The sequence below is a fragment of the Symphalangus syndactylus genome, chromosome 18 (genome assembly GCF_028878055.3).
Source record: "Symphalangus syndactylus isolate Jambi chromosome 18, NHGRI_mSymSyn1-v2.1_pri, whole genome shotgun sequence".
Taxonomy (NCBI): Eukaryota; Metazoa; Chordata; class Mammalia; order Primates; family Hylobatidae; genus Symphalangus; species Symphalangus syndactylus.
This window is the reverse complement of record NC_072440.2, coordinates 39,194,221-39,206,981: the sequence shown is the minus strand read 5'-3', so window position 1 is coordinate 39,206,981 and position 12,761 is coordinate 39,194,221.

Sequence of the window (12,761 nt, the reverse complement as noted above, 5' to 3'; positions counted from 1 at the left end):
GATTTATTCTAGTGATATAATAAGGATACACAGCCAGATCATAAAGGAGAGCCACAGGCAGAGTCTGAATGGTTTTATGTGCAGACTTCCTTATGCTTCTGACTACCACAGGAGATCACATACAGTACAACAAGGAAAATGCAGCAACTTGTATATGACGTTTCAGCCCACAGAAGCTTCTTTTTAGAAATTCGGTGCCCAAGGTTTTTCATGGGGCTGATCACATAGGCACCCTCTGCCTAGCACATCAAAATATTCCAGACTCCAAGCAGGGGAGCAGGTGTTCAAGCATAAACTGTGTTGTTTGCACAAAAGTCTAGGCACAGTGAACCACACTTATCAATTGACTGCTGACTGAGAGCCCTCCGAGGGCCCAGTTCCCAGTTACCAACCAAATGCTAACCTGGCAAGCAGGTCTTTCTAAGGGTAGCAGTGTCAAGCCTTTGTAGCCTGCACAGATACAAAGGCCCAGTTTTTGTTTCAAAGCAACTAACATAGACAGAAATAAGATTTATACATAAAAATATGCATTGCATATAGTAGCATCCTAGATAACACTAAAGCAAAAATTCCCAAAATGTCTTCGAGCACTTTTATCAGCATCATCAGGATGCTGGTCAACCTAGTAGCTACAGCCCAAAGCATCCTGAGCAATAGAAGAATGGGGCATCAGTAAGAGCCACAGGCTGAGGGGAGATTACGGAAGACCCTGAATAACATAATGAGACATTTGAATTAGATTTCATAGTCTTAGAAAGCCACTGAAGGTTTTATTTTTTCTTCACCAGATGACAAGATCAAAACAGCATTGTTTGAAGGTGAATCTGATTACCTATGTAGAATATATTGAAGGAGGCTAAGACCAGAGGCCAAGAAACCAGAAGCTCAAAAGGAAAGAAAATGATCCTATGACGTAGGGACCACTCATTAGGAATTAGACTCTGCTCAGGGTGCTTCCCGTGAATCCTGTCAGCCTTCTAAGGCAGTTGCTATTGTTCCCATTTTGTAGCTTGCCAGTGTCATGCAAGTCAGGGCAATAGGAAAGGGGCAGGGAATAGAAAAGGAAATAGATGAAGAACTGAGAATAGAAAAAGGAGTGGTGGGCCAGTGCCCGAGGCAAGGGAGAGGAAGTCATCACAGGTAACTCCTGAGCATAACTTGTTCTTCTCTTCCTTTGGGCCTTTTATTCTAAGAAGACAGGGAGAAAGTTATCTTCCAAAAATGGTGGACCATAAAAAAAGAACTAAAAGCAGAAATAGTCAAAATTTTCTAAATGAGGTAAGAGAGGTGAAGAAGGAATAGGATGTTCCACCTTCTTCCTGACTCAGACAGTAAGGAGTGGGTAAACTGGTAGCATTCTTTTATCTTCACTATCTCAGATAAATTTACGCTATTCAAATAGTTTCTTCTTGATTGTTTCCCTGACATGATGCAACCCCAAAATCACTTAATAACTGAGCTACTCTTGAGACTAATTCTTAAGGTGTCTAAAATGAACACCCAGAAGCATCACAGTCTCATTAGGACACATTTATTAATCACTTGATGCCATAAAAGGTGTTAGTGATGCGACAGTGAGTCACTGACCCCAAGGGCTTTAGAGGACACAACACAGAAATCTGCTCGATTGATAAATATCCATCTTAGTTCTTACTTTATAAAACCCAGAACTAAGTAACAAGACATGACATGCCACTATTTAAGGGGAATTAATCTGTTGCCTCAATTGGTATTTAAGCAGGAGGCCAAAGACCATTAGAACAAATTGAAATTAATTAATGTAGCAACATAACTCGATACTAGGATGCTGATCTTATCTTGTTGAAAATCACTCCAAGATCTTTATTAGTCCTTAACGTAACTTCCAAGTGAGCTGCCTGTATCTTTCTTATTCAGAATCCCTATTAGCCAATTGAAGTGCTGGGCAGTGTGGCCAGGAAATGAGAAGGAAGAACTTGAACAAAATCCTTAAAATAGACCTCACCCCAAAGGCTTATGGAATGTCCCCCGTGATTGGGGAGAATTCATTCTGATTTTGGTAACCAGCTCAGTTACAGCTTGCTTGAGAATTCTTTTCCCCTAAGAGGTAATGCCAGGAAAAAGTTATATGAAAGGATTTGCTCTTCCTCAGGGTAATTTATGTATTTCTTTACATTTCAGCCTGCCTTGTACTTCATGCAGGTTGAACAGAAATGTTTTCTGAGCATGTATTGTTACAGCCCTCTGAGATGGTATAAAAGAATGAAAGAAGACACGACCTGCTTTCCAGGATTTTCACAAAAAAGATAGGATGAGCACAGGTAAAAGCAAGATGAACACACACAGATGACTGTTTATGAACAGCAACTAAATGCATAGGTTATGGGGTGTTGAAGAGCCTAGGTTTAAATCCTGTCTCCACTAGTTACCACTTGGAGCAAGTTGTATACTCTTTATAAGCCTCAGTTTCCCCTTCTGAGAAACTGGGTTGATAGTACCCACCTCATAAGGTCCTTGTCAAGGGTGGTAAGATAATAAACATAAAATGCTTGGCACATAAAAGGAGTTCAACAAATGTTAGCTACTTTATCATAAAAATTATTATTTTTGTTTGTACTACTATTACTACCACTCCTAATGCCTTGCTACTCTCATCTATATTTTGCCCCATACCTTAAAGACAGGGAGGCTCCCAAGCTGCATGCAGTGGTCCACGTCAGATAGACCATAATGCATCTCAGGCAGGGAGGCCAGGAGGCTCAGGGTCTGTCAAAAATGGCAGGGAAGAGCATTTCCAATGGAGGAGATGGCTGTGGAGAGGAGAGGAGTAAGCAGAGCCTGGATAAAGTAAATAAGTACATTTGCTCTAAATGGCTTTCTGACCGAGAAAGGGCACATGTCCACAGATTATATTGAGAGGTGACAGCGTGCTGGCAGCCCTCGCAGCCTTCGCTCACTCTCGGTGCCTCCTGGGCCTTGGTGCCCACTCTGGCCGTGCTTGAGGAGCCCTTCAGTCCACCGCTGCACTGTAGGAGCCCCTTCCTGCGCTGGCCAAGGCCGGAGCCAGCTCCCTCAGCTTGCAGGGAGGTGTGAAGGGAGAGGCGCGGGCGGGAACCAGGGCTGCCCGCGGGACTTGCGGGCCAGCGCGAGTTCCGGGTGGGCGTGGGCTCAGTGGGCCCTGCACTCAGATCGGCCAGCCGGCCGGCCGGCAAGCCCCGTAAAGTGAGGGGTTTAGCACCTGGGCCAGCAGCTGCTGTGCTCGATTTCTCGCCAGGTCTTAGCTGCCTCCCCACGGGGCAGGGCTCGGGACCTGCAGCCCGCCATGCCTGAGCCTCCCACCCCCTCCCCACCGTGGCCTCCTGCACAGCCGGAGCCTACCCAACAAGTGCCACTCTCTGCTCCACAGCACCCAGTCCCATCCACCACCCAAGGGCTGAGGAGTGCAGGCGCACAGCGGGGGACTGGCAGGCAGCTCCACCTGCGGCCCCAGTGCGGGATCAACTGGGTGAAGCCAGCTGGGTTCCTGAGTCTGGTGGGGACTTGGAGAATCTTTATGTCTAGCTAAGGGATTGTAAATACACTAATTGGCACTCTGTATCTAGCTCAAGGTTTGTAAACATACCAATCAGCACCCTGTGTCTAGCTCAGGGTTTGTGAATGCACCAATCTGCACTCTGTATCTAGTTACTCTGGTGGGGACTTGGAGAACTTTTATGTCTAGCTAAGGGATTGTAAATACACCAATCGGCACTCTGTATCTAGCTCAAGGTTTGTAAATGCACCAATCAGCACTCTGTGTCTAGCCCAGGGTTTGTAAATACACCAATGGACACTATCTAGCTAATCTAGTAGGGAGGTAGAGAACTTTTGTGTCTAGCTCAGGGATTGTAAATGCATCAGTCAGCACCCTGTCAAAACAGACCAATCAGCTCTCTGTAAAACAGACCAATCGGTCTCTGTAAAATGGACCGATCAGCAGGATGTGGGTGGGGCCGGATAAGAGAATAAAAGCAGGCTGCCCGAGCCCGAGCCCGCAGTGGCAACCCGCTGAGGTCTCTTTCCGCACTGTGGAAGCTTTGTTCTTTGGCTCTTTGTAATAAATCTTGCTGCTGCTCACTCTTTGGTTCCGCACTGCCTTTATGAGCTGTAACACTCACTGCCAAGGTCTGCAGCTTCACTCCTGAAGCCAGCAAGACCACAAACCTACTGGGAGGAGCGAACAACTCCAGACGGGCCACCTTAAGAGCTGTAACACTCACTGGGAAGGTCTGCAGCTTCACTCCTGAGCCAGCGAGACCACGAACCACTCCGACGGAAGACACTCCAAACACATCCGAACATCAGAAGGAACAAACTCCAGACACGCCGTCTTTGAGAACTATAACACTCATGGTGAGGGTCCGCGGCTTCATTCTTGAAGACAGTGAGACCAAGAACCCACCAATTCCGGACACAATATGATTTTCAGAGCTGGAAATTGACTTAGAAATCCTTAAGTTACTTTTTTTTTTAAATGTAGCTTTTGGATAGCCATAAAAATCTTATGCCTTCCTTTAATGTTACTTAAATTTTTGAAATAAGTTCAGTAACAAGAAAAAAAAGAAAGATGGACACAACAGTAACTTTGAAACGATTTTCTTTAGCTCTTAAAAGATACGTATTTCGGCCGGGCTCGGTGGCTCACACCTGTAATCCCAGCACTTTGGGAGGCTGAGGCGGGCGGATCACGAGTTCAGGAGATCGAGACCATCCTGGCTTACACAGTGAAACGCCGTCTCTGATAAAAATACAAAAAAAAAAAAAAAAAAAAAAAAAACGCCCGCCATGGGGGCAGGCGCCTGTAGTCCTGGCTATTTGGGAGGCTGAGGCAGGAGAATGGCATGAACCTGAGAGGCGGAGCTTGCAGTGAGCCGAGATCGTGCCGTTGCACTCCAGCCTGGGCGACAGTGCAAGACTCCATCTCAAAAAAAAAGATACGTATTTCTTCCTTTGATCATGTGGCTGCAATGTGAGCACTGAATCTGCTTGCTGACGGCCAGCTTTTCACTCCTAAGGAAATGGAGAAAACAGAGCCAGAGGCAGGCTACTCTCAATGTCAAGCTTATCTGCTGCTTTATTTTCAAATACCTTAAGACCCTTTCACCCTGACTCTGATACACCCCATAGCAGGGCAGGACCCTTCTTATTCCAAAACCATAATTTTACAGACAAAGGGACAGTGAGACTCTAGTGACTTACTCTTAGCCACACAGCTAGTTGGCAAAGAAAGAAAACAGAAATCCTGCTGATGGAGAGGAAGATTCAGAGGAAGAGGAGAAACAGGATAATGCAGGCTTATAATAATTTGCTGTGGGAAATCAAATGATGTGGGCAGCAACAAAGGGACTTAAGCAAAGAGATTATTTTAGGAAAAGAGACTTAAGCAAAAAACGGACTTCAGCAAAAAGAATTTTTAGGAAAAGCATTCTTGCAGCTGTATGCAGAGTGCAATAAATAACCCATGTCATATTCCTTATCTCTGCACCTTTTGCTACCAGAACCTAAAATATATACCAAGAAAATATATTCAAAGGTAAAATCTGGTGGTTGTTTTTTTTCACTTGAGTAAATTTTCTATGTATAATCAGTGATTAACCCATTTTAGGAATGAAGTAGAAATGAAGGGTTTTCTCCCCAGTGGTTATAACAAACTTGAAGGCTCTATGGCTAAAAGTACAAATTCCCTTTTGTTGCTTCTTTGTTGTTGTTGTTATTGTTTCCGAGATAGGGTCTTTGTGTTGCCCAGGCTGGAGTACAGTGGCGCCGTCACGGATCACTGTAGCCTCAACCTCCCAGGTTCAATCGATCCTCTCACCTGAGCCTCGCGAGTAGCTGGCATGCAGGAACGCACCATCACACCTGGCTAATTTTTGTATTTTTAGTGGAGACGGGGTTTCGCCATGTTGCCCAGGCTGATCTTGAATTCCTGGGCTCAAGTGATCCACCAACCTCAGCCTCCCAAAGTGCTGGGATTACAGGTGTAACTGCACCCGCCTATAGTTTTTTCAAGGGAAAAAATTACAAATTGAGCACTCATGAGCTTAGTCTTTTGAATGTTCTCCAAATCAAAAGTCAAGTTTTAGCCCTACTTCCCCTAAGCAGAGAGTTCTTCCCAGCTTAGAGTTTCATTTCAAAGAACTGATGGCAAAGATTTTTCAGGTACAGTTATCATATTTGAAAGCTTCATTCCTTCCCAGCACAACTGTGTGCATATTGACCTAATACAGACCTGTGTTTTTGGTAGATTCTCAGAAAATGTTTGATGGTGACCTTGGCCTTTGGGACTTGGCCACCATCCTTAGCTTTCATAGCCTTTTCCCAGAGGGAACCAGATGAAAAAGGAACTTCAAGCCTGGAATTATTCTGTTTAGCCACTTCTCCTGTTGCTTACCAAAGGCTTTGCCAATGATAATACTGATAAAGGGCAACATAAACACATCTATATGTGAGTTGCCATCTGAAACTGAAGTTAAACACACTTGGTGCTGACCAATAAACTGTAGTGCTTTTTCAGAAGAAAAGAGGATATTCCTTTTCTCTTGGAGCCATGGAAAACAGGCAAGAGTATGAGGTAGGGGAAACTCCAGAGTTTCTATGTAGGAAGGGACTGAAGCAGGAATCTACCTAGAAGAGAAGCCTAGGGGACTTGACTTTTTTTTTTTTTCTTAGTATGATTTGAATGCCCCCTTCAAAACTCATGTGGAAATTTAATTGCCAATGTAATGGTATTGGGAAGTGGGCCCTTAAAGAGGTGATTAGGTCATGAGGGCAGAGCCCCACGAGTGGGTTCTTGATTAAAGGGTAAGTTCAGCCTCCATTTGCTCTCTGTTTCTAGTGCTCACTTCCACCTTCCACCCTTTCACCATGAAGGACCCTCACCAGATGCTGGCACCATGCTCTCGGACTTCCCAGCCTCCAGAACTGTAAGCCAAATAAACTTCTTTCTGTATAAATTACCGTTTGTGGTATTCTGTTATAGCAACAGAAAACAGACTAAGACAATACCTAACACGATGTTTTATATACATATTGTCAAAAGGCAAAACTATAACAAATTTAGTTTTAAGATCTAATTGGCTTCTATTTGTGATTCTAGAATTCAGCAGTATTTTATTCTATAAATAGAATGAGTGCTCCACTGGGCATGGCAGAACAATTGGTTTTTGTAAAGTGGGAACAAGGAAACAGAATAATAGAAAAAGGCAGATCGGTTAGCATCAGGTTGCTTTTCTTACAAGGGTCAAAACAGTGGAGATTTCCTTATTATACAGACTCAGGTTGACTGGGCCCTTTCTAATTGGTTTCTGTGAATCTTCTGTTTTCAAAAATATCCGGTCTGTTTGGAAATGCACCTGCTTTCTTAAAATTTCGGTTTAATCATGTGGCACTTAGCGTGTGGGACTCCATTTTGCTTTGGTTTGTTGGGATCTAGAATGAGAGCTTCCATAAATTTTATTTAACAATATGCATAATGACATGATTACCACATCAAGCAAATTAGCATATCTATCATGTTACACAGTTACCTTTTGTGTGTGCGTGTGTGTGTGTAGTAGAATTACCTAAAATCCACTCAGTTGGCAAATTCCCTTATGAAATATTATTAGCTACAGTCTTCATGCTATACATTAGATCTCTAGGCTTATTTATTCCACATAAATTGAAACTTTGTACCCTTTGACCTCCATCTCCCCACTCCCCCACTTTTCCTACCCCTGGTAACCACCTTTTTACTCTATTTCAACATCTTCAAATTTTGTTTTTTTTTAATTTCGCATATAAGTGAGACCATGTATTTTTCTTTCTGTGTCTGGCTTATTTCACATAGTATAATTTTCCTCTTGGTCCATTCATGTTGACACAAATGGCAGGATGTCCTTTTTTAAGACTGAATAATATTCCATTGTGTATGTGTGTACACACACCCACACACACACACACACACAGTTTCTTTATCCATTCATCTATTGACAGCCAAAGGTTGTTTCTATATCTTGGCTATTGTGAATAATGCTGTGAAACATGGAGGCACAGATATCTCTATGAGGTGATTTCATTTTCTTTGGATATACACTAAGAAACAGGATTGCTGGCTCATATAAGAATTTTATTTTTAATTTTTTGTAGAACCTCCATATTATTTTCCACAATGGCTGCACCACTCTGTATTCCCACCAACAGTATATAAGGTTCCCTTTTATGCATATTCTGGCTAACACTTGTTACCTCTTTTGTGTTTTATAATAGTCATTCTCACAGGTGTGAGGTAATACTGTGGTGCCTGATTAGTGATATTGAGCACCTTTTTATATACTTGCTGTAGGAGGCTTTTCTTGCAGCTATGTTTGCAAACACATTGCTTTTACAGAGATTGCATATTTATTGGGAAGCTCCTTGGATTTTTTCAGAAGAACAGCAACAGCTTCAGCTGAATGGAGCTGATGAAGATGGAGGTGGTTAAGCCCCTAAATCCAAGCCATCCCCTGGCCTCTCTACTGAAGACTAGATGAATAAATGAAAGGCCAGAGGGGAAAAAATCTTGAAAAATGAGGAAAATCAAATGTTTATGAGTCTGATCTGGTATAAATATCTGAAATCTTACAGTGTTTAGACCCTGGGAGCTTCCAAACACGACCATGTGAATAGTTGAGATGCCTTGCTCGGAGTGATCCAAGCAAATCATTCCATATCCATCCTATGTATTATCTACTTTGTTCATATTCTGTGCCGGGTTTGAAAAAAATAATAAAATAAATTGCTTTTTTAAAGAAATAATACCACAAATAGTGCAAAAATCAAAGGTACACAAAAAATATAGTGAAATATAACACTACTTCCTACCCCATCACACAACAACTGTTACATTTCTTGAATATACTTCCAAAGCTGTTCTATGTATATGCAAGTATATATGTGCATGTATTTTTATGTAAAATTTACATATGACATACATAGGAAGGTGGTTTTTCAAGCTATTTTTTACTGTGATCTACAAAAAAAATGAACTTTCTCCTCTGTTCCATTGTTGTAGCTATCTGTGCACCACTACCATAGTGCTGTAACGATTATAACTCTATAATATGTGTTCATCAGAGCATTCATGCTTCTCATTACTATTCTGATTCAAGATGTTTCCTAGCTATTCTTGCTTTTTTCATTTTTCCATACAAACTGTAGAATTAGCTTCTTTGGGCATACAGTCCTTTCTTGCATATCTTAGCACCAATTGTTGTTTATGTGTGTAAAGACTATTCTAGCCACATTACTCAATTCTCTTATTTTTTTTTTTACTATTGTTGGCAGTGATCTTTCAGTTAATTTTCTTGGGTTTTCAAGGCACAGAGTTACATTATTTGCAAATATGATTATCTTACCTCCTCCTTTCCAACTTGTACATACCACTCTTCTTTCTCTTATCCAAAAGTTGGTTAGTACCTCAAGACCAATGTTCAATAATGTTGTGGTAATGACATCTTTGTCCCAATTTAATGTGAGTGTATGGTTTGCCCATTAAACATGATCTGGCTTTTGAGGTAAGACAAATATATTTTATTAATGTGATATAAATTTAGTTCTATTTGATGAGGTGTTTTTTCACAATCAATAATGGATTTTAATTTTATAGCAAACATTTTCAGCAACCATGAGTGTAGGCATATGGTTTTACTGTTTTGATATATAATAGGATGTTAAACAATATCAATAGATTTCCTAATATTAAACTATCCTTCCTTTCCTGAAAGGAAGGATATTCTACTGTCCTCCTGGAATATGTCTGCTAGTATTCTATTGAAGATGTTTGTATCGATAGTCACATGAGACATTAGACTTTCTTTTTATTATTTTTGTTGTTCTGTGGCAGACTGACACCAATGTAACCTCTACTTTATAAAAAGTAACTAGAGTCTTCTTTCTAGAAGAATTTTAAAAGCATTAGAGTGATTGAGTCATTAAGGTTATGAAGAGCTCACCTGTAAAAATATCTGTGCCTGGTAGTTTGGAAGAGGGATAGCCTGACTTTCCTGTTTTTTTCTATTGTAATTGGTCTCTGTAGATTTTCGAACTCTTCTGAGGCCAGCCTTAGAACTTTATCTTTTCTAGAAATTACATATTTTATCCATGTTTTTACATTTATTTGCTTATGGTACATATAAGTCCTATAATCTCCTTTAATTTTCTCTATCTATAATTATTTCTCAATTCTTGTTTTCTTATATCATCTATTTCTGCTTTTTCCCTTTAAAAAAAAAAGATGAGTGTTGCACCATTATTCACAATAGCTAGAAGGTAGAACCACCCAAGAGCACATAACAAAATCAATTGTATAAACAGAACGTGGTATGTTACGTACAACAGAATATTATTCATACATAAAAAGGAATGAAGTTCTGATACATGCTAAGTGAAATAAGCCAGACAAAAAATGACAAATATTATATTATTCCACTTATATGAAATATCTAGAATAGGCTTCATAGACACAAAAGGTAGACGGAAGGTTACCAGGGGCTGGGGGGTAGGGAGAATGGGGAGTCACTGCTTAGAGGACACATAGTTGCTGGGGTGATGAAAAAGTTCAGAAATCAATATTGGTGATGATTGTACAACATTTGCATATAATTAATGCCATTGATTTGTATATTTTTAAATAGCTAAAATAGCAAATTTAGGTTTATATTTTTAACCACAATTAAAAAGTTATCATTTCAAAAAAAGAGCATAGCAAACAGTTTTACTTAAAAATTTTTCGAACACAACTCATAGACTTTATTTTGGCACTTTTTAAACTTTCCAAATTAATTAATTTCTGTTTTTATCTTTACTAATTTCTATTCTGCCTTGTCTTTATTTTACTTAATACCTTCTGATATTGGATGCTTAATTCATTTAACTTAATTCTTATTTGTTACAAGTATTTAAAGTTATGAACTTTCCTCTAAGTACTGCTGTAACAAGATCTCATAGTCTCTAATATACAGTGTTTTAATTCGTGTTGCTTTCCAAATATTATGCATTTTTAGTGATGACTTTCTCTTTGAGACTGAAAAATTATATAGAGAGTGTTCTTTAATTTCCAGGAGGTAAAGTTATTTTTTTTCTCTCTTTAACGTTTGAAGTTTTGCGTTGGCATGAGATAATGTCTGTACTATTTCTATTTGATGGACTGCGTTGCAGTTTTCTTTGTGGCTTAATATGTAGTTAATTTTTGTAACTGCTCCATTAAAACTTGAAAGAAAAGTGTAATCTGTCTTCATGGTATATAGTTTGTTGTAAAGCTATTAAAACTATCCTTGCATTTTTTCATATGATTTCTCCATAGTTAAAAGATAAGCATTAAAGTTTTCTACTGATAAAGGATTTCTGCCTGTTCCTATTTCCTGTAGCTTTGACACCATGTTTTCCATGCCAATTTATTTATCATATTGAATTGCATTGTGAAGTACATCGTTTATTATTTTCAAGTTCCCCTTCTGTCTTATTTCATGTTTTTTGTTTTGAATGCAACCATAGTTATGACAGCTGCTCTTTTTTTTTGCATTTGCTTTGCATGTCTTTGCCTAATTTTTATCTTTATCTTTTCTGAGTTTCATTGTTTTAGATGCATCTCACATATTACAAATAATTTGATTTCCCTTTTTTGTGAATTTGAGTCAATAGGTGAATTCGACAATTTAAACTTATCATTATGGTAATATGTTGAAATGTTGTACTCTTATTTATGTTAGGAGTCCTTTCTCTTGCTTTTGATATTCTGCTACATAGTCTATTTTGTTATCATGCCAACTTAATTTTTCACTCTTTTTTTTTTTTTTTTTTTTGAGATGGAGTCTCGCTGTCACCCAGGCTGGAGTGCAGTGGCGCAATCTCGGCTCACTGCAAGCTCCGCCTCCCGGGTTCACGCCATTCTCCTGCCTCAGCCTCCTGAGTAGCTGGGACTACAGGCGCCCACCACCACGCCCGGCTAATTTTTGTATTTTTAGTAGAGTCGGGGTTTCACCGTGTTAGCCAGGATGGTCTCGATCTCCTGACTTCGTGATCCGCCCGCCTCGGCCTCCCAAAGTGCTGGGATTACAGGCGTGAGCCACCGCGCCCGGGCTTCACTCTTATTTTTTATTCTTGCCTGGATTCTAAAATTTTTCATCAGCCTTGAGGGCCAGTATGTTTACTTGGATACCTCTCAATGTTGATCATTCTGTATCAATTTTTTCTGAGCTACAGTATGCCCTTTCCATTTGTAGATTCAAGTCTTATTTTATTTCTAAAGAGTTTTACTGAGTAATATCTCCAGACTTCTTCTTAAAAGATACAAATAATGCATATGTTGCAATTCTTTTGTTTTCCATATCTTTCATGTTCTCTCTAGTTCACTCTAACTTTGTTCATTTCTGGCTATTTTGCTTATATCTTTTGTTTATGTGTCTTAATGTTGCCCTCCTATTCCTCACTGTGATGTCAGCAGTGTTTCTTCTTAGTGTTTATTACAATATGCTTGCATTTCCATGGTAGCTTTATTTTTCTCTTCTGCTTCTTTCCTGACCTTCAGAAGTTCTTGTTTCATTTCCTCCTGTGGTGGCGCTAGTATTTCCCCGATCTCTCAATTGCTCTGCTTCGAGCCTCTTCATTGTTTCATTAAATTCATTGTTCACAGACATTTATTTTGTCATAATTTTCTACTTCTTAATGGCAACTTGTTATTGGTGAGGATTCCTTATGTTCCCCCGTCCTCTTCCTCCTTTTGTCTT